Source organism: Oncorhynchus keta, unplaced genomic scaffold (genome assembly GCF_023373465.1).
Source record: "Oncorhynchus keta strain PuntledgeMale-10-30-2019 unplaced genomic scaffold, Oket_V2 Un_contig_723_pilon_pilon, whole genome shotgun sequence".
NCBI lineage: Eukaryota > Metazoa > Chordata > Actinopteri > Salmoniformes > Salmonidae > Oncorhynchus > Oncorhynchus keta.
The window spans coordinates 13339-40317 of record NW_026289339.1 but is presented as its reverse complement, the minus strand read 5'-3'; the positions used below and the strand labels follow the sequence as shown (position 1 = coordinate 40317).

General features: G+C 40.8%; 28 non-coding genes across 28 annotated transcripts; all 28 read right to left on the bottom strand.

Moving 5' to 3' along the window:
- Positions 1–470: 470 nt before the first annotated feature.
- trnas-aga (transfer RNA serine (anticodon AGA)) lies at positions 471–552 on the bottom strand. The gene has a single exon. It is a non-coding gene; the product is annotated as a tRNA-Ser (tRNA).
- A 273-nt stretch (positions 553–825) lies between these two features.
- Positions 826–908, bottom strand: trnal-cag (transfer RNA leucine (anticodon CAG)). The gene has a single exon. It is a non-coding gene; the product is annotated as a tRNA-Leu (tRNA).
- A 1336-nt stretch (positions 909–2244) lies between these two features.
- Positions 2245–2326, bottom strand: trnas-aga (transfer RNA serine (anticodon AGA)). Its single transcript has one exon. It is a non-coding gene; the product is annotated as a tRNA-Ser (tRNA).
- Positions 2327–2598: 272 nt separating this feature from the next.
- trnal-cag (transfer RNA leucine (anticodon CAG)) lies at positions 2599–2681 on the bottom strand. The gene has a single exon. It is a non-coding gene; the product is annotated as a tRNA-Leu (tRNA).
- Positions 2682–4018: 1337 nt separating this feature from the next.
- trnas-aga (transfer RNA serine (anticodon AGA)) lies at positions 4019–4100 on the bottom strand. The gene has a single exon. It is a non-coding gene; the product is annotated as a tRNA-Ser (tRNA).
- Positions 4101–4373: 273 nt separating this feature from the next.
- On the bottom strand, positions 4374–4458 carry trnal-cag (transfer RNA leucine (anticodon CAG)). The gene has a single exon. It is a non-coding gene; the product is annotated as a tRNA-Leu (tRNA).
- Positions 4459–5840: 1382 nt separating this feature from the next.
- On the bottom strand, positions 5841–5922 carry trnas-aga (transfer RNA serine (anticodon AGA)). The gene has a single exon. It is a non-coding gene; the product is annotated as a tRNA-Ser (tRNA).
- A 273-nt stretch (positions 5923–6195) lies between these two features.
- Positions 6196–6278, bottom strand: trnal-cag (transfer RNA leucine (anticodon CAG)). The gene has a single exon. It is a non-coding gene; the product is annotated as a tRNA-Leu (tRNA).
- A 1333-nt stretch (positions 6279–7611) lies between these two features.
- Positions 7612–7693, bottom strand: trnas-aga (transfer RNA serine (anticodon AGA)). The gene has a single exon. It is a non-coding gene; the product is annotated as a tRNA-Ser (tRNA).
- Positions 7694–7968: 275 nt separating this feature from the next.
- On the bottom strand, positions 7969–8051 carry trnal-cag (transfer RNA leucine (anticodon CAG)). Its single transcript has one exon. It is a non-coding gene; the product is annotated as a tRNA-Leu (tRNA).
- A 1331-nt stretch (positions 8052–9382) lies between these two features.
- On the bottom strand, positions 9383–9464 carry trnas-aga (transfer RNA serine (anticodon AGA)). Its single transcript has one exon. It is a non-coding gene; the product is annotated as a tRNA-Ser (tRNA).
- A 1672-nt stretch (positions 9465–11136) lies between these two features.
- Positions 11137–11218, bottom strand: trnas-aga (transfer RNA serine (anticodon AGA)). The gene has a single exon. It is a non-coding gene; the product is annotated as a tRNA-Ser (tRNA).
- A 265-nt stretch (positions 11219–11483) lies between these two features.
- trnal-cag (transfer RNA leucine (anticodon CAG)) lies at positions 11484–11566 on the bottom strand. The gene has a single exon. It is a non-coding gene; the product is annotated as a tRNA-Leu (tRNA).
- Positions 11567–12899: 1333 nt separating this feature from the next.
- On the bottom strand, positions 12900–12981 carry trnas-aga (transfer RNA serine (anticodon AGA)). Its single transcript has one exon. It is a non-coding gene; the product is annotated as a tRNA-Ser (tRNA).
- Positions 12982–13254: 273 nt separating this feature from the next.
- On the bottom strand, positions 13255–13337 carry trnal-cag (transfer RNA leucine (anticodon CAG)). Its single transcript has one exon. It is a non-coding gene; the product is annotated as a tRNA-Leu (tRNA).
- Positions 13338–14671: 1334 nt separating this feature from the next.
- trnas-aga (transfer RNA serine (anticodon AGA)) lies at positions 14672–14753 on the bottom strand. The gene has a single exon. It is a non-coding gene; the product is annotated as a tRNA-Ser (tRNA).
- Positions 14754–15026: 273 nt separating this feature from the next.
- Positions 15027–15109, bottom strand: trnal-cag (transfer RNA leucine (anticodon CAG)). The gene has a single exon. It is a non-coding gene; the product is annotated as a tRNA-Leu (tRNA).
- A 1337-nt stretch (positions 15110–16446) lies between these two features.
- On the bottom strand, positions 16447–16528 carry trnas-aga (transfer RNA serine (anticodon AGA)). The gene has a single exon. It is a non-coding gene; the product is annotated as a tRNA-Ser (tRNA).
- A 273-nt stretch (positions 16529–16801) lies between these two features.
- trnal-cag (transfer RNA leucine (anticodon CAG)) lies at positions 16802–16884 on the bottom strand. The gene has a single exon. It is a non-coding gene; the product is annotated as a tRNA-Leu (tRNA).
- Positions 16885–18559: 1675 nt separating this feature from the next.
- trnal-cag (transfer RNA leucine (anticodon CAG)) lies at positions 18560–18642 on the bottom strand. Its single transcript has one exon. It is a non-coding gene; the product is annotated as a tRNA-Leu (tRNA).
- Positions 18643–19973: 1331 nt separating this feature from the next.
- trnas-aga (transfer RNA serine (anticodon AGA)) lies at positions 19974–20055 on the bottom strand. The gene has a single exon. It is a non-coding gene; the product is annotated as a tRNA-Ser (tRNA).
- Positions 20056–20328: 273 nt separating this feature from the next.
- Positions 20329–20411, bottom strand: trnal-cag (transfer RNA leucine (anticodon CAG)). The gene has a single exon. It is a non-coding gene; the product is annotated as a tRNA-Leu (tRNA).
- A 1334-nt stretch (positions 20412–21745) lies between these two features.
- Positions 21746–21827, bottom strand: trnas-aga (transfer RNA serine (anticodon AGA)). Its single transcript has one exon. It is a non-coding gene; the product is annotated as a tRNA-Ser (tRNA).
- A 273-nt stretch (positions 21828–22100) lies between these two features.
- On the bottom strand, positions 22101–22183 carry trnal-cag (transfer RNA leucine (anticodon CAG)). The gene has a single exon. It is a non-coding gene; the product is annotated as a tRNA-Leu (tRNA).
- A 1336-nt stretch (positions 22184–23519) lies between these two features.
- On the bottom strand, positions 23520–23601 carry trnas-aga (transfer RNA serine (anticodon AGA)). Its single transcript has one exon. It is a non-coding gene; the product is annotated as a tRNA-Ser (tRNA).
- Positions 23602–23874: 273 nt separating this feature from the next.
- Positions 23875–23957, bottom strand: trnal-cag (transfer RNA leucine (anticodon CAG)). Its single transcript has one exon. It is a non-coding gene; the product is annotated as a tRNA-Leu (tRNA).
- A 1332-nt stretch (positions 23958–25289) lies between these two features.
- trnas-aga (transfer RNA serine (anticodon AGA)) lies at positions 25290–25371 on the bottom strand. The gene has a single exon. It is a non-coding gene; the product is annotated as a tRNA-Ser (tRNA).
- Positions 25372–25644: 273 nt separating this feature from the next.
- trnal-cag (transfer RNA leucine (anticodon CAG)) lies at positions 25645–25727 on the bottom strand. Its single transcript has one exon. It is a non-coding gene; the product is annotated as a tRNA-Leu (tRNA).
- Positions 25728–26979: the final 1252 nt, after the last annotated feature.

The following is a 26979-nucleotide window of genomic DNA, read 5'->3' as shown; positions in this document are numbered from 1 at the left end:
GGTTTCTCACCAATGACTTTAGATGTGGCCAGTTCGATTACCCTGCAGACTTTAAGAGTGTCTTCAGAATATGGCCATTTTTACATGAATTTAAAAATGCCTCAGATAGGACCAAAAAGTGTCTGGAGCTATCCGTCAGGGTAAGAGTGACAACAGGTTTCCACATGTGAAAATGGGTGAAATCTTAGCAAATGGCTGAATGGTTATTCATGGGAATCGTGTTGTTGTATTGTTGAGTGTATCATGAGATCTCACCTGAAATCTGTGGCTTGACTACAAACCTGTAACCTATGCTACTGTGGCCTATAGAGCTAGAAGGATGGATAACCAGGTGTGTAAAGGTGTGAGGTGGGATCCTATCCCAAATGGACAACTAATCCCTATGTACTTGTGGAGATCTGTTAGGATATGATTGGTATAAGAAACACGACTAAACTTCAACCTCCGGAGGGGTCAAGAAAATCTAATTTCGTTGTCGGCAGGATTCGAACCTGCGCAGGAAGATCCTAATGGATTTCTAGTCCATCGCCTTAACCACTCGGCCACGACAACAGGCTTGTCAGCAGTGAATGGGCCACCAGGCATAGCCTACAGAAAGTGATAATTTTACAACTGAAAGACAATGCAGTAACTCATTAACTCATTATGCAATAACATGAAATGTTCCCCTCAGTCATTTGTTATTAAGTACAGCTGTTTTCTTATTTTCCTTGATCTTTGCTCAGCTCCAGAAGGTTTGCATTTGAGAGTGTTTATTATAAAGTGTTATTTCATCATCTTATTATTACTGCTAAGCAGCATGACTCCTGAGAGGAACTAAACAACTGTCAGAAGTGGGATTTGAACCCACGCCTCCATGGGAGACTGCGACCTGAACGCAGCGCCTTAGACCGCTCGGCCATCCTGACTACAGCATAGTACCTGGGTATCGGGTTAAAGAGTATGGGGTAAAAGTAGAAATAGGCACAGCCTTCTAAAATCACCACAGAGACCAGTAAATTTATGCACGATACCGACTTGCACTTTCAATAGTCATTTGTTTTTATCAATGAAAAACTCCAGTCATTGATTTAACCTCAATATGGCCTTCAATGGAAAAGAGTAGTAAATCGTCATTGAATGAACGCTAAACTGGCCTCAGAATATGGCCATTCTGATATAAATGATAAAATTCCTCAGATAAGACCGAAAAAGTGTATGGAAATATCAGCAATCATCAGGGTAAGAGTGACAACAGGTCCACATGGGGGAAATCTTAACAAATGGCTTAATGGGTATTTTCAACGCAATCGTGTTATTATTTATTTTTAGGGTTTAACAAGGCAGCTCACCTGTGACCTGTGGCTTGACATTAGATGCGGCGACTTCGATTACCCTGCAGATTATATTTTTGTTCTTCCCGCCAATACAATCCACTGACAACGACCGACGAGTTGTGCGTTCCGAGATGCTTTTTGTTATTCGCCTGTTTGTGGCCCGCCTGTGAAATTGCGCGATTCTTGCAATTCTCTTTCAGCCTCTCATCAACTAGCTGTTTTTGCAGAATATTAAAAATACGATAGTTAATCACTACTCATATTAACGAGGTGTCATTTACATTACCTGAAGTCATTTATTTTTCAACTGGATATTACAAAGGTGCATGACATGCAGGCGCTAAAAAGTTGTCAGGAGTGGGTTTCAAACCATGCCTATAGGGAGTCTGCGACCTGAATGACTTAATGGTTATTTTCAATGCAATCGTGTTTTTACTTTTTCTTTTAGGGTTTAACAAGGTTTCTCACCAATGACTTTAGATGTGGCCAGTTCGATTACCCTGCAGACTTTAAGAGTGTCTTCAGAATATGGCCATTTTTACATGAATTTAAAAATGCCTCAGATAGGACCAAAAAGTGTCTGGAGCTATCCGTCAGGGTAAGAGTGACAACAGGTTTCCACATGTGAAAATGGGTGAAATCTTAGCAAATGGCTGAATGGTTATTCATGGGAATCGTGTTGTTGTATTGTTGAGTGTATCATGAGATCTCACCTGAAATCTGTGGCTTGACTACAAACCTGTAACCTATGCTACTGTGGCCTATAGAGCTAGAAGGATGGATAACCAGGTGTGTAAAGGTGTGAGGTGGGATCCTATCCCAAATGGACAACTAATCCCTATGTACTTGTGGAGATCTGTTAGGATATGATTGGTATAAGAAACACGACTAAACTTCAACCTCCGGAGGGGTCAAGAAAATCTAATTTCGTTGTCGGCAGGATTCGAACCTGCGCAGGAAGATCCTAATGGATTTCTAGTCCATCGCCTTAACCACTCGGCCACGACAACAGGCTTGTCAGCAGTGAATGGGCCACCAGGCATAGCCTACAGAAAGTGATAATTTTACAACTGAAAGACAATGCAGTAACTCATTAACTCATTATGCAATAACATAAATGTTCCCCTCAGTCATTTGTTATTAAGTACAGCTGTTTTCTTATTTTCCTTGATCTTTGCTCAGCTCCAGAAGGTTTGCATTTGAGAGTGTTTATTATAAAGTGTTATTTCATCATCTTATTATTACTGCTAAGCAGCATGACTCCTGAGAGGAACTAAACAACTGTCAGAAGTGGGATTTGAACCCACGCCTCCATGGGAGACTGCGACCTGAACGCAGCGCCTTAGACCGCTCGGCCATCCTGACTACAGCATAGTACCTGGGTATCGGGTTAAAGAGTATGGGGTAAAAGTAGAAATAGGCACAGCCTTCTAAAATCACCACAGAGACCAGTAAATGTATGCACGATACCGACTTGCACTTTCAATAGTCATTTGTTTTTATCAATGAAAAACTCCAGTCATTGATTTAACCTCAATATGGCCTTCAATGGAAAAGAGTAGTAAATCGTCATTGAATGAACGCTAAACTGGCCTCAGAATATGGCCATTCTGATATAAATGATAAAATTCCTCAGATAAGACCGAAAAAGTGTATGGAAATATCAGCAATCATCAGGGTAAGAGTGACAACAGGTCCACATGGGGGAAATCTTAACAAATGGCTTAATGGGTATTTTCAACGCAATCGTGTTATTATTTATTTTTAGGGTTTAACAAGGCAGCTCACCTGTGACCTGTGGCTTGACATTAGATGCGGCGACTTCGATTACCCTGCAGATTATATTTTTGTTCTTCCCGCCAATACAATCCACTGACAACGACCGACGAGTTGTGCGTTCCGAGATGCTTTTTGTTATTCGCCTGTTTGTGGCCCGCCTGTGAAATTGCGCGATTCTTGCAATTCTCTTTCAGCCTCTCATCAACTAGCTGTTTTTGCAGAATATTAAAAATACGATAGTTAATCACTACTCATATTAACGAGGTGTCATTTACATTACCTGAAGTCATTTATTTTTCAACTGGATATTACAAAGGTGCATGACATGCAGGCGCTAAAAAGTTGTCAGGAGTGGGTTTCAAACCATGCCTATAGGGGAGTCTGCGACCTGAATGACTTAATGGTTATTTTCAATGCAATCGTGTTTTTACTTTTTCTTTTAGGGTTTAACAAGGTTTCTCACCAATGACTTTAGATGTGGCCAGTTCGATTACCCTGCAGACTTTAAGAGTGTCTTCAGAATATGGCCATTTTTACATGAATTTAAAAATGCCTCAGATAGGACCAAAAAGTGTCTGGAGCTATCCGTCAGGGTAAGAGTGACAACAGGTTTCCACATGTGAAAATGGGTGAAATCTTAGCAAATGGCTGAATGGTTATTCATGGGAATCGTGTTGTTGTATTGTTGAGTGTATCATGAGATCTCACCTGAAATCTGTGGCTTGACTACAAACCTGTAACCTATGCTACTGTGGCCTATAGAGCTAGAAGGATGGATAACCAGGTGTGTAAAGGTGTGAGGTGGGATCCTATCCCAAATGGACAACTAATCCCTATGTACTTGTGGAGATCTGTTAGGATATGATTGGTATAAGAAACACGACTAAACTTCAACCTCCGGAGGGGTCAAGAAAATCTAATTTCGTTGTCGGCAGGATTCGAACCTGCGCAGGAAGATCCTAATGGATTTCTAGTCCATCGCCTTAACCACTCGGCCACGACAACAGGCTTGTCAGCAGTGAATGGGCCACCAGGCATAGCCTACAGAAAGTGATAATTTTACAACTGAAAGACAATGCAGTAACTCATTAACTCATTATGCAATAACATGAAATGTTCCCCTCAGTCATTTGTTATTAAGTACAGCTGTTTTCTTATTTTCCTTGATCTTTGCTCAGCTCCAGAAGGTTTGCATTTGAGAGTGTTTATTATAAAGTGTTATTTCATCATCTTATTATTACTGCTAAGCAGCATGACTCCTGAGAGGAACTAAACAACTGTCAGAAGTGGGATTTGAACCCACGCCTCCATGGGAGACTGCGACCTGAACGCGCAGCGCCTTAGACCGCTCGGCCATCCTGACTACAGCATAGTACCTGGGTATCGGGTTAAAGAGTATGGGGTAAAAGTAGAAATAGGCACAGCCTTCTAAAATCACCACAGAGACCAGTAAATTTATGCACGATACCGACTTGCACTTTCAATAGTCATTTGTTTTTATCAATGAAAAACTCCAGTCATTGATTTAACCTCAATATGGCCTTCAATGGAAAAGAGTAGTAAATCGTCATTGAATGAACGCTAAACTGGCCTCAGAATATGGCCATTCTGATATAAATGATAAAATTCCTCAGATAAGACCGAAAAAGTGTATGGAAATATCAGCAATCATCAGGGTAAGAGTGACAACAGGTCCACATGGGGGAAATCTTAACAAATGGCTTAATGGGTATTTTCAACGCAATCGTGTTATTATTTATTTTTAGGGTTTAACAAGGCAGCTCACCTGTGACCTGTGGCTTGACATTAGATGCGGCGACTTCGATTACCCTGCAGATTATATTTTTGTTCTTCCCGCCAATACAATCCACTGACAACGACCGACGAGTTGTGCGTTCCGAGATGCTTTTTGTTATTCGCCTGTTTGTGGCCCGCCTGTGAAATTGCGCGATTCTTGCAATTCTCTTTCAGCCTCTCATCAACTAGCTGTTTTTGCAGAATATTAAAAATACGATAGTTAATCACTACTCATATTAACGAGGTGTCATTTACATTACCTGAAGTCATTTATTTTTCAACTGGATATTACAAAGGTGCATGACATGCAGGCGCTAAAAAGTTGTCAGGAGTGGGTTTCAAACCATGCCTATAGGGGAGTCTGCGACCTGAATGACTTAATGGTTATTTTCAATGCAATCATGTTTTTACTTTTTCTTTTAGGGTTTAACAAGGTTTCTCACCAATGACTTTAGATGTGGCCAGTTCGATTACCCTTTAAGAGTGTCAGACTTTTTAAGAGTGATAGGACCAAAAAAGTGTCTGGAGCTAATATGGCCATTTTGTGAAAATGGGTGAAATCATGAATTTAAAAATGCCTCAGATAGGACCAAAAAGTGTCTGGAGCTATCCGTCAGGGTAAGAGTGACAACAGGTTTCCACATGTGAAAATGGGTGAAATCTTAGCAAATGGCTGAATGGTTATTCATGGGAATCGTGTTGTTGTATTGTTGAGTGTATCATGAGATCTCACCTGAAATCTGTGGCTTGACTACAAACCTGTAACCTATGCTACTGTGGCCTATAGAGCTAGAAGGATGGATAACCAGGTGTGTAAAGGTGTGAGGTGGGATCCTATCCCAAATGGACAACTAATCCCTATGTACTTGTGGAGATCTGTTAGGATATGATTGGTATAAGAAACACGACTAAACTTCAACCTCCGGAGGGGTCAAGAAAATCTAATTTCGTTGTCGGCAGGATTCGAACCTGCGCAGGAAGATCCTAATGGATTTCTAGTCCATCGCCTTAACCACTCGGCCACGACAACAGGCTTGTCAGCAGTGAATGGGCCACCAGGCATAGCCTACAGAAAGTGATAATTTTACAACTGAAAGACAATGCAGTAACTCATTAACTCATTATGCAATAACATGAAATGTTCCCCTCAGTCATTTGTTATTAAGTACAGCTGTTTTCTTATTTTCCTTGATCTTTGCTCAGCTCCAGAAGGTTTGCATTTGAGAGTGTTTATTATAAAGTGTTATTTCATCATCTTATTATTACTGCTAAGCAGCATGACTCCTGAGAGGAACTAAACAACTGTCAGAAGTGGGATTTGAACCCACGCCTCCATGGGAGACTGCGACCTGAACGCAGCGCCTTAGACCGCTCGGCCATCCTGACTACAGCACAGTACCTGGGTATCGGGTTAAAGAGTATGGGGTAAAAGTAGAAATAGGCACAGCCTTCTAAAATCACCACAGAGACCAGTAAATGCACGATACCGACTTGCACTTTCAATAGTCATTTGTTTTTATCAATGAAAAACTCCAGTCATTGATTTAACCTCAATATGGCCTTCAATGGAAAAGAGTAGTAAATCGTCATTGAATGAACGCTAAACTGGCCTCAGAATATGGCCATTCTGATATAAATGATAAAATTCCTCAGATAAGACCGAAAAAGTGTATGGAAATATCAGCAATCATCAGGGTAAGAGTGACAACAGGTCCACATGGGGAAAATCTTAACAAATGGCTTAATGGGTATTTTCAACGCAATCGTGTCATTATTTATTTTTAGGGTTTAACAAGGCAGCTCACCTGTGACCTGTGGCTTGACATTAGATGCGGCGACTTCGATTACCCTGCAGATTATATTTTTGTTCTTCCCGCCAATACAATCCACTGACAACGACCGACGAGTTGTGCGTTCCGAGATGCTTTTTGTTATTTGCCTGTTTGTGGCCCGCCTGTGAAATTGCGCGATTCTTGCAATTCTCTTTCAGCCTCTCATCAACTAGCTGTTGTTGCAGAATATTAAAAATACGATAGTTAATCACTACTCATATTAACGAGGTGTCATTTACATTACCTGAAGTCATTTATTTTTCAACTGGATATTACAAAGGTGCATGACATGCAGGCGCTAAAAAGTTGTCAGGAGTGGGTTTCAAACCATGCCTATAGGGGAGTCTGCGACCTGAATGACTTAATGGTTATTTTCAATGCAATCGTGTTTTTACTTTTTCTTTTAGGGTTTAACAAGGTTTCTCACCAATGACTTTAGATGTGGCCAGTTCGATTACCCTGCAGACTTTAAGAGTGTCTTCAGAATATGGCCATTTTTACATGAATTTAAAAATGCCTCAGATAGGACCAAAAAGTGTCTGGAGCTATCCGTCAGGGTAAGAGTGACAACAGGTTTCCACATGTGAAAATGGGTGAAATCTTAGCAAATGGCTGAATGGTTATTCATGGGAATCGTGTTGTTGTATTGTTGAGTGTATCATGAGATCTCACCTGAAATCTGTGGCTTGACTACAAACCTGTAACCTATGCTACTGTGGCCTATAGAGCTAGAAGGATGGATAACCAGGTGTGTAAAGGTGTGAGGTGGGATCCTATCCCAAATGGACAACTAATCCCTATGTACTTGTGGAGATCTGTTAGGATATGATTGGTATAAGAAACACGACTAAACTTCAACCTCCGGAGGGGTCAAGAAAATCTAATTTCGTTGTCGGCAGGATTCGAACCTGCGCAGGAAGATCCTAATGGATTTCTAGTCCATCGCCTTAACCACTCGGCCACGACAACAGGCTTGTCAGCAGTGAATGGGCCACCAGGCATAGCCTACAGAAAGTGATAATTTTACAACTGAAAGACAATGCAGTAACTCATTAACTCATTATGCAATAACATGAAATGTTCCCCTCAGTCATTTGTTATTAAAAGTACAGCTGTTTTCTTATTTTCCTTGATCTTTGCTCAGCTCCAGAAGGTTTGCATTTGAGAGTGTTTATTATAAAGTGTTATTTCATCATCTTATTATTACTGCTAAGCAGCATGACTCCTGAGAGGAACTAAACAACTGTCAGAAGTGGGATTTGAACCCACGCCTCCATGGGAGACTGCGACCTGAACGCAGCGCCTTAGACCGCTCGGCCATCCTGACTACAGCATAGTACCTGGGTATCGGGTTAAAGAGTATGGGGTAAAAGTAGAAATAGGCACAGCCTTCTAAAATCACCACAGAGACCAGTAAATGCACGATACCGACTTGCACTTTCAATAGTCATTTGTTTTTATCAATGAAAAACTCCAGTCATTGATTTAACCTCAATATGGCCTTCAATGGAAAAGAGTAGTAAATCGTCATTGAATGAACGCTAAACTGGCCTCAGAATATGGCCATTCTGATATAAATGATAAAATTCCTCAGATAAGACCGAAAAGTGTATGGAAATATCAGCAATCATCAGGGTAAGAGTGACAACAGGTCCACATGGGGGAAATCTTAACAAATGGCTTAATGGGTATTTTCAACGCAATCGTGTTATTATTTATTTTTAGGGTTTAACAAGGCAGCTCACCTGTGACCTGTGGCTTGACATTAGATGCGGCGACTTCGATTACCCTGCAGATTATATTTTTGTTCTTCCCGCCAATACAATCCACTGACAACGACCGACGAGTTGTGCGTTCCGAGATGCTTTTTGTTATTCGCCTGTTTGTGGCCCGCCTGTGAAATTGCGCGATTCTTGCAATTCTCTTTCAGCCTCTCATCAACTAGCTGTTGTTGCAGAATATTAAAAATACTATAGTTATTCACTACTCATATTAACTAGGTGTCATTTACATTACCTTAAGTCATTTATTTTTCAACTGGATTTTACAAAGGTGCATGACATGCAGGCGCTAAAAAGTTGTCAGGAGTGGGTTTCAAACCATGCCTATAGGGAGTCTGCGACCTGAATGACTTAATGGTTATTTTCAATGCAATCATGTTTTTACTTTTTCTTTTAGGGTTTAACAAGGTTTCTCACCAATGACTTTAGATGTGGCCAGTTCGATTACCCTGCAGACTTTAAGAGTGTCTTCAGAATATGGCCATTTTTACATGAATTTAAAAATGCCTCAGATAGGACCAAAAAGTGTCTGGAGCTATCCGTCAGGGTAAGAGTGACAACAGGTTTCCACATGTGAAAATGGGTGAAATCTTAGCAAATGGCTGAATGGTTATTCATGGGAATCGTGTTGTTGTATTGTTGAGTGTATCATGAGATCTCACCTGAAATCTGTGGCTTGACTACAAACCTGTAACCTATGCTACTGTGGCCTATAGAGCTAGAAGGATGGATAACCAGGTGTGTAAAGGTGTGAGGTGGGATCCTATCCCAAATGGACAACTAATCCCTATGTACTTGTGGAGATCTGTTAGGATATGATTGGTATAAGAAACACGACTAAACTTCAACCTCCGGAGGGGTCAAGAAAATCTAATTTCGTTGTCGGCAGGATTCGAACCTGCGCAGGAAGATCCTAATGGATTTCTAGTCCATCGCCTTAACCACTCGGCCACGACAACAGGCTTGTCAGCAGTGAATGGGCCACCAGGCATAGCCTACAGAAAGTGATAATTTTACAACTGAAAGACAATGCAGTAACTCATTAACTCATTATGCAATAACATGAAATGTTCCCCTCAGTCATTTGTTATTAAGTACAGCTGTTTTCTTATTTTCCTTGATCTTTGCTCAGCTCCAGAAGGTTTGCATTTGAGAGTGTTTATTATAAAGTGTTATTTCATCATCTTATTATTACTGCTAAGCAGCATGACTCCTGAGAGGAACTAAACAACTGTCAGAAGTGGGATTTGAACCCACGCCTCCATGGGTGACTGCGACCTGAACGCAGCGCCTTAGATCGCATAGTACCTAGGTATCGGGTTAAATGGTATGGGGTAAAAGTAGAAATAGGCACAGCCTTCTAAAATCACCACAGAGACCAGTAAATTTATGCACGATACCGACTTGCACTTTCAATAGTCATTTGTTTTTATCAATGAAAAACTCCAGTCATTGATTTAACCTCAATATGGCCTTCAATGGAAAAGAGTAGTAAATCGTCATTGAATGAACGCTAAACTGGCCTCAGAATATGGCCATTCTGATATAAATGATAAAATTCCTCAGATAAGACCGAAAAAGTGTATGGAAATATCAGCAATCATCAGGGTAAGAGTGACAACAGGTCCACATGGGGGAAATCTTAACAAATGGCTTAATGGGTATTTTCAACGCAATCGTGTTATTATTTATTTTTAGGGTTTAACAAGGCAGCTCACCTGTGACCTGTGGCTTGACATTAGATGCGGCGACTTCGATTACCCTGCAGATTATATTTTTGTTCTTCCCGCCAATACAATCCACTGACAACGACCGACGAGTTGTGCGTTCCGAGATGCTTTTTGTTATTCGCCTGTTTGTGGCCCGCCTGTGAAATTGCGCGATTCTTGCAATTCTCTTTCAGCCTCTCATCAACTAGCTGTTGTTGCAGAATATTAAAAATACTATAGTTATTCACTACTCATATTAACTAGGTGTCATTTACATTACCTTAAGTCATTTATTTTTCAACTGGATTTTACAAAGGTGCATGACATGCAGGCGCTAAAAAGTTGTCAGGAGTGGGTTTCAAACCATGCCTATAGGGGAGTCTGCGACCTGAATGACTTAATGGTTATTTTCAATGCAATCATGTTTTTACTTTTTCTTTTAGGGTTTAACAAGGTTTCTCACCAATGACTTTAGATGTGGCCAGTTCGATTACCCTGCAGACTTTAAGAGTGTCTTCAGAATATGGCCATTTTTACATGAATTTAAAAATGCCTCAGATAGGACCAAAAAGTGTCTGGAGCTATCCGTCAGGTAAGAGTGACAACAGGTTTCCACATGTGAAAATGGGTGAAATCTTAGCAAATGGCTGAATGGTTATTCATGGGAATCGTGTTGTTGTATTGTTGAGTGTATCATGAGATCTCACCTGAAATCTGTGGCTTGACTACAAACCTGTAACCTATGCTACTGTGGCCTATAGAGCTAGAAGGATGGATAACCAGGTGTGTAAAGGTGTGAGGTGGGATCCTATCCCAAATGGACAACTAATCCCTATGTACTTGTGGAGATCTGTTAGGATATGATTGGTATAAGAAACACGACTAAACTTCAACCTCCGGAGGGGTCAAGAAAATCTAATTTCGTTGTCGGCAGGATTCGAACCTGCGCAGGAAGATCCTAATGGATTTCTAGTCCATCGCCTTAACCACTCGGCCACGACAACAGGCTTGTCAGCAGTGAATGGGCCACCAGGCATAGCCTACAGAAAGTGATAATTTTACAACTGAAAGACAATGCAGTAACTCATTATGCAATAACATGAAATGTTCCCCTCAGTCATTTGTTATTAAGTACAGCTGTTTTCTTATTTTCCTTGATCTTTGCTCAGCTCCAGAAGGTTTGCATTTGAGAGTGTTTATTATAAAGTGTTATTTCATCATCTTATTATTACTGCTAAGCAGCATGACTCCTGAGAGGAACTAAACAACTGTCAGAAGTGGGATTTGAACCCACGCCTCCATGGGAGACTGCGACCTGAACGCAGCGCCTTAGACCGCTCGGCCATCCTGACTACAGCACAGTACCTGGGTATCGGGTTAAAGAGTATGGGGTAAAAGTAGAAATAGGCACAGCCTTCTAAAATCACCACAGAGACCAGTAAATGCACGATACCGACTTGCACTTTCAATAGTCATTTGTTTTTATCAATGAAAAACTCCAGTCATTGATTTAACCTCAATATGGCCTTCAATGGAAAAGAGTAGTAAATCGTCATTGAATGAACGCTAAACTGGCCTCAGAATATGGCCATTCTGATATAAATGATAAAATTCCTCAGATAAGACCGAAAAAGTGTATGGAAATATCAGCAATCATCAGGGTAAGAGTGACAACAGGTCCACATGGGGGAAATCTTAACAAATGGCTTAATGGGTATTTTCAACGCAATCGTGTTATTATTTATTTTTAGGGTTTAACAAGGCAGCTCACCTGTGACCTGTGGCTTGACATTAGATGCGGCGACTTCGATTACCCTGCAGACGATATTTTTGTTCTTCCCGCCAACACAATCCACTGACCACGACCGACGAGTTGTGCGTTCCGAGATGCTTTTTGTTATTCGCCTGTTTGTGGCCCGCCTGTGAAATTGCGCGATTCTTGCAATTCTCTTTCAGCCTCTCATCAACTAGCTGTTGTTGCAGAATATTAAAAATACTATAGTTATTCACTACTCATATTAACTAGGTGTCATTTACATTACCTTAAGTCATTTATTTTTCAACTGGATTTTACAAAGGTGCATGACATGCAGGCGCTAAAAAGTTGTCAGGAGTGGGTTTCAAACCATGCCTATAGGTGAGTCTGCGACCTGAATGACTTAATGGTTATTTTCAATGCAATCATGTTTTTACTTTTTCTTTTAGGGTTTAACAAGGTTTCTCACCAATGACTTTAGATGTGGCCAGTTCGATTACCCTGCAGACTTTAAGAGTGTCTTCAGAATATGGCCATTTTTACATGAATTTAAAAATGCCTCAGATAGGACCAAAAAGTGTCTGGAGCTATCCGTCAGGGTAAGAGTGACAACAGGTTTCCACATGTGAAAATGGGTGAAATCTTAGCAAATGGCTGAATGGTTATTCATGGGAATCGTGTTGTTGTATTGTTGAGTGTATCATGAGATCTCACCTGAAATCTGTGGCTTGACTACAAACCTGTAACCTATGCTACTGTGGCCTATAGAGCTAGAAGGATGGATAACCAGGTGTGTAAAGGTGTGAGGTGGGATCCTATCCCAAATGGACAACTAATCCCTATGTACTTGTGGAGATCTGTTAGGATATGATTGGTATAAGAAACACGACTAAACTTCAACCTCCGGAGGGGTCAAGAAAATCTAATTTCGTTGTCGGCAGGATTCGAACCTGCGCAGGAAGATCCTAATGGATTTCTAGTCCATCGCCTTAACCACTCGGCCACGACAACAGGCTTGTCAGCAGTGAATGGGCCACCAGGCATAGCCTACAGAAAGTGATAATTTTACAACTGAAAGACAATGCAGTAACTCATTAACTCATTATGCAATAACATGAAATGTTCCCCTCAGTCATTTGTTATTAAGTACAGCTGTTTTCTTATTTTCCTTGATCTTTGCTCAGCTCCAGAAGGTTTGCATTTGAGAGTGTTTATTATAAAGTGTTATTTCATCATCTTATTATTACTGCTAAGCAGCATGACTCCTGAGAGGAACTAAACAACTGTCAGAAGTGGGATTTGAACCCACGCCTCCATGGGAGACTGCGACCTGAACGCAGCGCCTTAGACCGCTCGGCCATCCTGACTACAGCATAGTACCTGGGTATCGGGTTAAAGAGTATGGGGTAAAAGTAGAAATAGGCACAGCCTTCTAAAATCACCACAGAGACCAGTAAATGCACGATACCGACTTGCACTTTCAATAGTCATTTGTTTTTATCAATGAAAAACTCCAGTCATTGATTTAACCTCAATATGGCCTTCAATGGAAAAGAGTAGTAAATCGTCATTGAATGAACGCTAAACTGGCCTCAGAATATGGCCATTCTGATATAAATGATAAAATTCCTCAGATAAGACCGAAAAAGTGTATGGAAATATCAGCAATCATCAGGGTAAGAGTGACAACAGGTCCACATGGGGGAAATCTTAACAAATGGCTTAATGGGTATTTTCAACGCAATCGTGTTATTATTTATTTTTAGGGTTTAACAAGGCAGCTCACCTGTGACCTGTGGCTTGACATTAGATGCGGCGACTTCGATTACCCTGCAGATTATATTTTTGTTCTTCCCGCCAATACAATCCACTGACAACGACCGACGAGTTGTGCGTTCCGAGATGCTTTTTGTTATTCGCCTGTTTGTGGCCCGCCTGTGAAATTGCGCGATTCTTGCAATTCTCTTTCAGCCTCTCATCAACTAGCTGTTGTTGCAGAATATTAAAAATACTATAGTTATTCACTACTCATATTAACTAGGTGTCATTTACATTACCTTAAGTCATTTATTTTTCAACTGGATTTTACAAAGGTGCATGACATGCAGGCGCTAAAAAGTTGTCAGGAGTGGGTTTCAAACCATGCCTATAGGTGAGTCTGCGACCTGAATGACTTAATGGTTATTTTCAATGCAATCATGTTTTTACTTTTTCTTTTAGGGTTTAACAAGGTTTCTCACCAATGACTTTAGATGTGGCCAGTTCGATTACCCTGCAGACTTTAAGAGTGTCTTCAGAATATGGCCATTTTTACATGAATTTAAAAATGCCTCAGATAGGACCAAAAAAGTGTCTGGAGCTATCCGTCAGGGTAAGAGTGACAACAGGTTTCCACATGTGAAAATGGGTGAAATCTTAGCAAATGGCTGAATGGTTATTCATGGGAATCGTGTTGTTGTATTGTTGAGTGTATCATGAGATCTCACCTGAAATCTGTGGCTTGACTACAAACCTGTAACCTATGCTACTGTGGCCTATAGAGCTAGAAGGATGGATAACCAGGTGTGTAAAGGTGTGAGGTGGGATCCTATCCCAAATGGACAACTAATCCCTATGTACTTGTGGAGATCTGTTAGGATATGATTGGTATAAGAAACACGACTAAACTTCAACCTCCGGAGGGGTCAAGAAAATCTAATTTCGTTGTCGGCAGGATTCGAACCTGCGCAGGAAGATCCTAATGGATTTCTAGTCCATCGCCTTAACCACTCGGCCACGACAACAGGCTTGTCAGCAGTGAATGGGCCACCAGGCATAGCCTACAGAAAGTGATAATTTTACAACTGAAAGACAATGCAGTAACTCATTAACTCATTATGCAATAACATGAAATGTTCCCCTCAGTCATTTGTTATTAAGTACAGCTGTTTTCTTATTTTCCTTGATCTTTGCTCAGCTCCAGAAGGTTTGCATTTGAGAGTGTTTATTATAAAGTGTTATTTCATCATCTTATTATTACTGCTAAGCAGCATGACTCCTGAGAGGAACTAAACAACTGTCAGAAGTGGGATTTGAACCCACGCCTCCATGGGAGACTGCGACCTGAACGCAGCGCCTTAGACCGCTCGGCCATCCTGACTACAGCATAGTACCTGGGTATCGGGTTAAAGAGTATGGGGTAAAAGTAGAAATAGGCACAGCCTTCTAAAATCACCACAGAGACCAGTAAATGTATGCACGATACCGACTTGCACTTTCAATAGTCATTTGTTTTTATCAATGAAAAACTCCAGTCATTGATTTAACCTCAATATGGCCTTCAATGGAAAAGAGTAGTAAATCGTCATTGAATGAACGCTAAACTGGCCTCAGAATATGGCCATTCTGATATAAATGATAAAATTCCTCAGATAAGACCGAAAAAGTGTATGGAAATATCAGCAATCATCAGGGTAAGAGTGACAACAGGTCCACATGGGGGAAATCTTAACAAATGGCTTAATGGGTATTTTCAACGCAATCGTGTTATTATTTATTTTTAGGGTTTAACAAGGCAGCTCACCTGTGACCTGTGGCTTGACATTAGATGCGGCGACTTCGATTACCCTGCAGATTATATTTTTGTTCTTCCCGCCAATACAATCCACTGACAACGACCGACGAGTTGTGCGTTCCGAGATGCTTTTTGTTATTCGCCTGTTTGTGGCCCGCCTGTGAAATTGCGCGATTCTTGCAATTCTCTTTCAGCCTCTCATCAACTAGCTGTTTTTGCAGAATATTAAAAATACGATAGTTAATCACTACTCATATTAACGAGGTGCATTTACATTACCTGAAGTCATTTATTTTTCAACTGGATATTACAAAGGTGCATGACATGCAGGCGCTAAAAAGTTGTCAGGAGTGGGTTTCAAACCATGCCTATAGGGGAGTCTGCGACCTGAATGACTTAATGGTTATTTTCAATGCAATCATGTTTTTACTTTTTCTTTTAGGGTTTAACAAGGTTTCTCACCAATGACTTTAGATGTGGCCAGTTCGATTACCCTGCAGACTTTAAGAGTGTCTTCAGAATATGGCCATTTTTACATGAATTTAAAAATGCCTCAGATAGGACCAAAAAAGTGTCTGGAGCTATCCGTCAGGGTAAGAGTGACAACAGGTTTCCACATGTGAAAATGGGTGAAATCTTAGCAAATGGCTGAATGGTTATTCATGGGAATCGTGTTGTTGTATTGTTGAGTGTATCATGAGATCTCACCTGAAATCTGTGGCTTGACTACAAACCTGTAACCTATGCTACTGTGGCCTATAGAGCTAGAAGGATGGATAACCAGGTGTGTAAAGGTGTGAGGTGGGATCCTATCCCAAATGGACAACTAATCCCTATGTACTTGTGGAGATCTGTTAGGATATGATTGGTATAAGAAACACGACTAAACTTCAACCTCCGGAGGGGTCAAGAAAATCTAATTTCGTTGTCGGCAGGATTCGAACCTGCGCAGGAAGATCCTAATGGATTTCTAGTCCATCGCCTTAACCACTCGGCCACGACAACAGGCTTGTCAGCAGTGAATGGGCCACCAGGCATAGCCTACAGAAAGTGATAATTTTACAACTGAAAGACAATGCAGTAACTCATTAACTCATTATGCAATAACATGAAATGTTCCCCTCAGTCATTTGTTATTAAGTACAGCTGTTTTCTTATTTTCCTTGATCTTTGCTCAGCTCCAGAAGGTTTGCATTTGAGAGTGTTTATTATAAAGTGTTATTTCATCATCTTATTATTACTGCTAAGCAGCATGACTCCTGAGAGGAACTAAACAACTGTCAGAAGTGGGATTTGAACCCACGCCTCCATGGGAGACTGCGACCTGAACGCAGCGCCTTAGACCGCTCGGCCATCCTGACTACAGCATAGTACCTGGGTATCGGGTTAAAGAGTATGGGGTAAAAGTAGAAATAGGCACAGCCTTCTAAAATCACCACAGAGACCAGTAAATTTATGCACGATACCGACTTGCACTTTCAATAGTCATTTGTTTTTATCAATGAAAAACTCCAGTCATTGATTTAACCTCAATATGGCCTTCAATGGAAAAGAGTAGTAAATCGTCATTGAATGAACGCTAAACTGGCCTCAGAATATGGCCATTCTGATATAAATGATAAAATTCCTCAGATAAGACCGAAAAAGTGTATGGAAATATCAGCAATCATCAGGGTAAGAGTGACAACAGGTCCACATGGGGGAAATCTTAACAAATGGCTTAATGGGTATTTTCAACGCAATCGTGTTATTATTTATTTTTAGGGGGTCAACAAGGCAGCTCACCTGACCTGTGGCTTGACATTAGATGCGGCGACTTCGATTACCCTGCAGATTATATTTTTGTTCTTCCCGCCAATACAATCCACTGACAACGACCGACGAGTTGTGCGTTCCGAGATGCTTTTTGTTATTCGCCTGTTTGTGGCCCGCCTGTGAAATTGCGCGATTCTTGCAATTCTCTTTCAGCCTCTCATCAACTAGCTGTTTTTGCAGAATATTAAAAATACGATAGTTAATCACTACTCATATTAACGAGGTGTCATTTACATTACCTGAAGTCATTTATTTTTCAACTGGATATTACAAAGGTGCATGACATGCAGGCGCTAAAAAGTTGTCAGGAGTGGGTTTCAAACCATGCCTATAGGGAGTCTGCGACCTGAATGACTTAATGGTTATTTTCAATGCAATCATGTTTTTACTTTTTCTTTTAGGGTTTAACAAGGTTTCTCACCAATGACTTTAGATGTGGCCAGTTCGATACCCTGCAGACTTTAAGAGTGTCTTCAGAATATGGCCATTTTTACATGAATTTAAAAATGCCTCAGATAGGACCAAAAAGTGTCTGGAGCTATCCGTCAGGGTAAGAGTGACAACAGGTTTCCACATGTGAAAATGGGTGAAATCTTAGCAAATGGCTGAATGGTTATTCATGGGAATCGTGTTGTTGTATTGTTGAGTGTATCATGAGATCTCACCTGAAATCTGTGGCTTGACTACAAACCTGTAACCTATGCTACTGTGGCCTATAGAGCTAGAAGGATGGATAACCAGGTGTGTAAAGGTGTGAGGTGGGATCCTATCCCAAATGGACAACTAATCCCTATGTACTTGTGGAGATCTGTTAGGATATGATTGGTATAAGAAACACGACTAAACTTCAACCTCCGGAGGGGTCAAGAAAATCTAATTTCGTTGTCGGCAGGATTCGAACCTGCGCAGGAAGATCCTAATGGATTTCTAGTCCATCGCCTTAACCACAGGCTTGTCAGCAGTGAATGGGCCACCAGGCATAGCCTACAGAAAGTGATAATTTTACAACTGAAAGACAATGCAGTAACTCATTAACTCATTATGCAATAACATGAAATGTTCCCCTCAGTCATTTGTTATTAAGTACAGCTGTTTTCTTATTTTCCTTGATCTTTGCTCAGCTCCAGAAGGTTTGCATTTGAGAGTGTTTATTATAAAGTGTTATTTCATCATCTTATTATTACTGCTAAGCAGCATGACTCCTGAGAGGAACTAAACAACTGTCAGAAGTGGGATTTGAACCCACGCCTCCATGGGAGACTGCGACCTGAACGCAGCGCCTTAGACCGCTCGGCCATCCTGACTACAGCATAGTACCTGGGTATCGGGTTAAAGAGTATGGGGTAAAAGTAGAAATAGGCACAGCCTTCTAAAATCACCACAGAGACCAGTAAATGCACGATACCGACTTGCACTTTCAATAGTCATTTGTTTTTATCAATGAAAAACTCCAGTCATTGATTTAACCTCAATATGGCCTTCAATGGAAAAGAGTAGTAAATCGTCATTGAATGAACGCTAAACTGGCCTCAGAATATGGCCATTCTGATATAAATGATAAAATTCCTCAGATAAGACCGAAAAAGTGTATGGAAATATCAGCAATCATCAGGGTAAGAGTGACAACAGGTCCACATGGGGGAAATCTTAACAAATGGCTTAATGGGTATTTTCAACGCAATCGTGTTATTATTTATTTTTAGGGTTTAACAAGGCAGCTCACCTGTGACCTGTGGCTTGACATTAGATGCGGCGACTTCGATTACCCTGCAGATTATATTTTTGTTCTTCCCGCCAATACAATCCACTGACAACGACCGACGAGTTGTGCGTTCCGAGATGCTTTTTGTTATTCGCCTGTTTGTGGCCCGCCTGTGAAATTGCGCGATTCTTGCAATTCTCTTTCAGCCTCTCATCAACTAGCTGTTTTGCAGAATATTAAAAATACGATAGTTATTCACTACTCATATTAACTAGGTGTCATTTACATTACCTGAAGTCATTTATTTTTCAACTGGATATTACAAAGGTGCATGACATGCAGGCGCTAAAAAGTTGTCAGGAGTGGGTTTCAAACCATGCCTATAGGGAGTCTGCGACCTGAATGACTTAATGGTTATTTTCAATGCAATCATGTTTTTACTTTTTCTTTTAGGGTTTAACAAGGTTTCTCACCAATGACTTTAGATGTGGCCAGTTCGATTACCCTGCAGACTTTAAGAGTGTCTTCAGAATATGGCCATTTTTACATGAATTTAAAAATGCCTCAGATAGGACCAAAAAGTGTCTGGAGCTATCCGTCAGGGTAAGAGTGACAACAGGTTTCCACATGTGAAAATGGGTGAAATCTTAGCAAATGGCTGAATGGTTATTCATGGGAATCGTGTTGTTGTATTGTTGAGTGTATCATGAGATCTCACCTGAAATCTGTGGCTTGACTACAAACCTGTAACCTATGCTACTGTGGCCTATAGAGCTAGAAGGATGGATAACCAGGTGTGTAAAGGTGTGAGGTGGGATCCTATCCCAAATGGACAACTAATCCCTATGTACTTGTGGAGATCTGTTAGGATATGATTGGTATAAGAAACACGACTAAACTTCAACCTCCGGAGGGGTCAAGAAAATCTAATTTCGTTGTCGGCAGGATTCGAACCTGCGCAGGAAGATCCTAATGGATTTCTAGTCCATCGCCTTAACCACTCGGCCACGACAACAGGCTTGTCAGCAGTGAATGGGCCACCAGGCATAGCCTACAGAAAGTGATAATTTTACAACTGAAAGACAATGCAGTAACTCATTAACTCATTATGCAATAACATGAAATGTTCCCCTCAGTCATTTGTTATTAAGTACAGCTGTTTTCTTATTTTCCTTGATCTTTGCTCAGCTCCAGAAGGTTTGCATTTGAGAGTGTTTATTATAAAGTGTTATTTCATCATCTTATTATTACTGCTAAGCAGCATGACTCCTGAGAGGAACTAAACAACTGTCAGAAGTGGGATTTGAACCCACGCCTCCATGGGAGACTGCGACCTGAACGCAGCGCCTTAGACCGCTCGGCCATCCTGACTACAGCATAGTACCTGGGTATCGGGTTAAAGAGTATGGGGTAAAAGTAGAAATAGGCACAGCCTTCTAAAATCACCACAGAGACCAGTAAATGCACGATACCGACTTGCACTTTCAATAGTCATTTGTTTTTATCAATGAAAAACTCCAGTCATTGATTTAACCTCAATATGGCCTTCAATGGAAAAGAGTAGTAAATCGTCATTGAATGAACGCTAAACTGGCCTCAGAATATGGCCATTCTGATATAAATGATAAAATTCCTCAGATAAGACCGAAAAAGTGTATGGAAATATCAGCAATCATCAGGGTAAGAGTGACAACAGGTCCACATGGGGGAAATCTTAACAAATGGCTTAATGGGTATTTTCAACGCAATCGTGTTATTATTTATTTTTAGGGTTTAACAAGGCAGCTCACCTGTGACCTGTGGCTTGACATTAGATGCGGCGACTTCGATTACCCTGCAGATTATATTTTTGTTCTTCCCGCCAACACAATCCACTGACAACGACCGACGAGTTGTGCGTTCCGAGATGCTTTTTGTTATTCGCCTGTTTGTGGCCCGCCTGTGAAATTGCGCGATTCTTGCAATTCTCTTTCAGCCTCTCATCAACTAGCTGTTGTTGCAGAATATTAAAAATACTATAGTTATTCACTACTCATATTAACTAGGTGTCATTTACATTACCTTAAGTCATTTATTTTTCAACTGGATTTTACAAAGGTGCATGACATGCAGGCGCTAAAAAGTTGTCAGGAGTGGGTTTCAAACCATGCCTATAGGGAGTCTGCGACCTGAATGACTTAATGGTTATTTTCAATGCAATCATGTTTTTACTTTTTTTTTTTTAGGGTTTAACAAGGTTTCTCACCAATGACTTTAGATGTGGCCAGTTCGATTACCCTGCAGACTTTAAGAGTGTCTTCAGAATATGGCCATTTTTACATGAATTTAAAAATGCCTCAGATAGGACCAAAAAGTGTCTGGAGCTATCCGTCAGGGTAAGAGTGACAACAGGTTTCCACATGTGAAAATGGGTGAAATCTTAGCAAATGGCTGAATGGTTATTCATGGGAATCGTGTTGTTGTATTGTTGAGTGTATCATGAGATCTCACCTGAAATCTGTGGCTTGACTACAAACCTGTAACCTATGCTACTGTGGCCTATAGAGCTAGAAGGATGGATAACCAGGTGTGTAAAGGTGTGAGGTGGGATCCTATCCCAAATGGACAACTAATCCCTATGTACTTGTGGAGATCTGTTAGGATATGATTGGTATAAGAAACACGACTAAACTTCAACCTCCGGAGGGGTCAAGAAAATCTAATTTCGTTGTCGGCAGGATTCGAACCTGCGCAGGAAGATCCTAATGGATTTCTAGTCCATCGCCTTAACCACTCGGCCACGACAACAGGCTTGTCAGCAGTGAATGGGCCACCAGGCATAGCCTACAGAAAGTGATAATTTTACAACTGAAAGACAATGCAGTAACTCATTAACTCATTATGCAATAACATGAAATGTTCCCCTCAGTCATTTGTTATTAAGTACAGCTGTTTTCTTATTTTCCTTGATCTTTGCTCAGCTCCAGAAGGTTTGCATTTGAGAGTGTTTATTATAAAGTGTTATTTCATCATCTTATTATTACTGCTAAGCAGCATGACTCCTGAGAGGAACTAAACAACTGTCAGAAGTGGGATTTGAACCCACGCCTCCATGGGAGACTGCGACCTGAACGCAGCGCCTTAGACCGCTCGGCCATCCTGACTACAGCATAGTACCTGGGTATCGGGTTAAAGAGTATGGGGTAAAAGTAGAAATAGGCACAGCCTTCTAAAATCACCACAGAGACCAGTAAATGTATGCACGATACCGACTTGCACTTTCAATAGTCATTTGTTTTTATCAATGAAAAACTCCAGTCATTGATTTAACCTCAATATGGCCTTCAATGGAAAAGAGTAGTAAATCGTCATTGAATGAACGCTAAACTGGCCTCAGAATATGGCCATTCTGATATAAATGATAAAATTCCTCAGATAAGACCGAAAAAGTGTATGGAAATATCAGCAATCATCAGGGTAAGAGTGACAACAGGTCCACATGGGGGAAATCTTAACAAATGGCTTAATGGGTATTTTCAACGCAATCGTGTTATTATTTATTTTTAGGGTTTAACAAGGCAGCTCACCTGTGACCTGTGGCTTGACATTAGATGCGGCGACTTCGATTACCCTGCAGATTATATTTTTGTTCTTCCCGCCAATACAATCCACTGACAACGACCGACGAGTTGTGCGTTCCGAGATGCTTTTTGTTATTCGCCTGTTTGTGGCCCGCCTGTGAAATCGCGATTCTTGCAATTCTCTTTCAGCCTCTCATCAACTAGCTGTTTTTGCAGAATATTAAAAATACGATAGTTATTCACTACTCATATTAACTAGGTGTCATTTACATTACCTGAAGTCATTTATTTTTCAACTGGATTTTACAAAGGTGCATGACATGCAGGCGCTAAAAAGTTGTCAGGAGTGGGTTTCAAACCATGCCTATAGGGGAGTCTGCGACCTGAATGACTTAATGGTTATTTTCAATGCAATCATGTTTTTACTTTTTCTTTTAGGGTTTAACAAGGTTTCTCACCAATGACTTTAGATGTGGCCAGTTCGATTACCCTGCAGACTTTAAGAGTGTCTTCAGAATATGGCCATTTTTACATGAATTTAAAAATGCCTCAGATAGGACCAAAAAAGTGTCTGGAGCTATCCGTCAGGGTAAGAGTGACAACAGGTTTCCACATGTGAAAATGGGTGAAATCTTAGCAAATGGCTGAATGGTTATTCATGGGAATCGTGTTGTTGTATTGTTGAGTGTATCATGAGATCTCACCTGAAATCTGTGGCTTGACTACAAACCTGTAACCTATGCTACTGTGGCCTATAGAGCTAGAAGGATGGATAACCAGGTGTGTAAAGGTGTGAGGTGGGATCCTATCCCAAATGGACAACTAATCCCTATGTACTTGTGGAGATCTGTTAGGATATGATTGGTATAAGAAACACGACTAAACTTCAACCTCCGGAGGGGTCAAGAAAATCTAATTTCGTTGTCGGCAGGATTCGAACCTGCGCAGGAAGATCCTAATGGATTTCTAGTCCATCGCCTTAACCACTCGGCCACGACAACAGGCTTGTCAGCAGTGAATGGGCCACCAGGCATAGCCTACAGAAAGTGATAATTTTACAACTGAAAGACAATGCAGTAACTCATTAACTCATTATGCAATAACATGAAATGTTCCCCTCAGTCATTTGTTATTAAGTACAGCTGTTTTCTTATTTTCCTTGATCTTTGCTCAGCTCCAGAAGGTTTGCATTTGAGAGTGTTTATTATAAAGTGTTATTTCATCATCTTATTATTACTGCTAAGCAGCATGACTCCTGAGAGGAACTAAACAACTGTCAGAAGTGGGATTTGAACCCACGCCTCCATGGGAGACTGCGACCTGAACGCAGCGCCTTAGACCGCTCGGCCATCCTGACTACAGCATAGTACCTGGGTATCGGGTTAAAGAGTATGGGGTAAAAGTAGAAATAGGCACAGCCTTCTAAAATCACCACAGAGACCAGTAAATTTATGCACGATACCGACTTGCACTTTCAATAGTCATTTGTTTTTATCAATGAAAAACTCCAGTCATTGATTTAACCTCAATATGGCCTTCAATGGAAAAGAGTAGTAAATCGTCATTGAATGAACGCTAAACTGGCCTCAGAATATGGCCATTCTGATATAAATGATAAAATTCCTCAGATAAGACCGAAAAAGTGTATGGAAATATCAGCAATCAGGGTAAGAGTGACAACAGGTCCACATGGGGGAAATCTTAACAAATGGCTTAATGGGTATTTTCAACGCAATCGTGTTATTATTTATTTTTAGGGTTTAACAAGGCAGCTCACCTGTGACCTGTGGCTTGACATTAGATGCGGCGACTTCGATTACCCTGCAGATTATATTTTTGTTCTTCCCGCCAATACAATCCACTGACAACGACCGACGAGTTGTGCGTTCCGAGATGCTTTTTGTTATTCGCCTGTTTGTGGCCCGCCTGTGAAATTGCGCGATTCTTGCAATTCTCTTTCAGCCTCTCATCAACTAGCTGTTTTTGCAGAATATTAAAAATACGATAGTTAATCACTACTCATATTAACGAGGTGTCATTTACATTACCTGAAGTCATTTATTTTTCAACTGGATATTACAAAGGTGCATGACATGCAGGCGCTAAAAAGTTGTCAGGAGTGGGTTTCAAACCATGCCTATAGGGAGTCTGCGACCTGAATGACTTAATGGTTATTTTCAATGCAATCATGTTTTTACTTTTTCTTTTAGGGTTTAACAAGGTTTCTCACCAATGACTTTAGATGTGGCCAGTTCGATTACCCTGCAGACTTTAAGAGTGTCTTCAGAATATGGCCATTTTTACATGAATTTAAAAATGCCTCAGATAGGACCAAAAAGTGTCTGGAGCTATCCGTCAGGGTAAGAGTGACAACAGGTTTCCACATGTGAAAATGGGTGAAATCTTAGCAAATGGCTGAATGGTTATTCATGGGAATCGTGTTGTTGTATTGTTGAGTGTATCATGAGATCTCACCTGAAATCTGTGGCTTGACTACAAACCTGTAACCTATGCTACTGTGGCCTATAGAGCTAGAAGGATGGATAACCAGGTGTGTAAAGGTGTGAGGTGGGATCCTATCCCAAATGGACAACTAATCCCTATGTACTTGTGGAGATCTGTTAGGATATGATTGGTATAAGAAACACGACTAAACTTCACCTCCGGAGGGGTCAAGAAAATCTAATTTCGTTGTCGGCAGGATTCGAACCTGCGCAGGAAGATCCTAATGGATTTCTAGTCCATCGCCTTAACCACTCGGCCACGACAACAGGCTTGTCAGCAGTGAATGGGCCACCAGGCATAGCCTACAGAAAGTGATAATTTTACAACTGAAAGACAATGCAGTAACTCATTAACTCATTATGCAATAACATGAAATGTTCCCCTCAGTCATTTGTTATTAAGTACAGCTGTTTTCTTATTTTCCTTGATCTTTGCTCAGCTCCAGAAGGTTTGCATTTGAGAGTGTTTATTATAAAGTGTTATTTCATCATCTTATTATTACTGCTAAGCAGCATGACTCCTGAGAGGAACTAAACAACTGTCAGAAGTGGGATTTGAACCCACGCCTCCATGGGAGACTGCGACCTGAACGCAGCGCCTTAGACCGCTCGGCCATCCTGACTACAGCATAGTACCTGGGTATCGGGTTAAAGAGTATGGGGTAAAAGTAGAAATAGGCACAGCCTTCTAAAATCACCACAGAGACCAGTAAATGCACGATACCGACTTGCACTTTCAATAGTCATTTGTTTTTATCAATGAAAAACTCCAGTCATTGATTTAACCTCAATATGGCCTTCAATGGAAAAGAGTAGTAAATCGTCATTGAATGAACGCTAAACTGGCCTCAGAATATGGCCATTCTGATATAAATGATAAAATTCCTCAGATAAGACCGAAAAAGTGTATGGAAATATCAGCAATCATCAGGGTAAGAGTGACAACAGGTCCACATGGGGGAAATCTTAACAAATGGCTTAATGGGTATTTTCAACGCAATCGTGTTATTATTTATTTTTAGGGTTTAACAAGGCAGCTCACCTGTGACCTGTGGCTTGACATTAGATGCGGCGACTTCGATTACCCTGCAGATTATATTTTTGTTCTTCCCGCCAATACAATCCACTGACAACGACCGACGAGTTGTGCGTCCGAGATGCTTTTTGTTATTCGCCTGTTTGTGGCCCGCCTGTGAAATTGCGCGATTCTTGCAATTCTCTTTCAGCCTCTCATCAACTAGCTGTTTTTGCAGAATATTAAAAATACTATAGTTATTCACTACTCATATTAACTAGGTGTCATTTACATTACCTGAAGTCATTTATTTTTCAACTGGATTTTACAAAAAGGTGCATGACATGCAGGCGCTAAAAAGTTGTCAGGAGTGGGTTTCAAACCATGCCTATAGGGGAGTCTGCGACCTGAATGACTTAATGGTTATTTTCAATGCAATCATGTTTTTACTTTTTCTTTTAGGGTTTAACAAGGTTTCTCACCAATGACTTTAGATGTGGCCAGTTCGATTACCCTGCAGACTTTAAGAGTGTCTTCAGAATATGGCCATTTTTACATGAATTTAAAAATGCCTCAGATAGGACCAAAAAGTGTCTGGAGCTATCCGTCAGGGTAAGAGTGACAACAGGTTTCCACATGTGAAAATGGGTGAAATCTTAGCAAATGGCTGAATGGTTATTCATGGGAATCGTGTTGTTGTATTGTTGAGTGTATCATGAGATCTCACCTGAAATCTGTGGCTTGACTACAAACCTGTAACCTATGCTACTGTGGCCTATAGAGCTAGAAGGATGGATAACCAGGTGTGTAAAGGTGTGAGGTGGGATCCTATCCCAAATGGACAACTAATCCCTATGTAC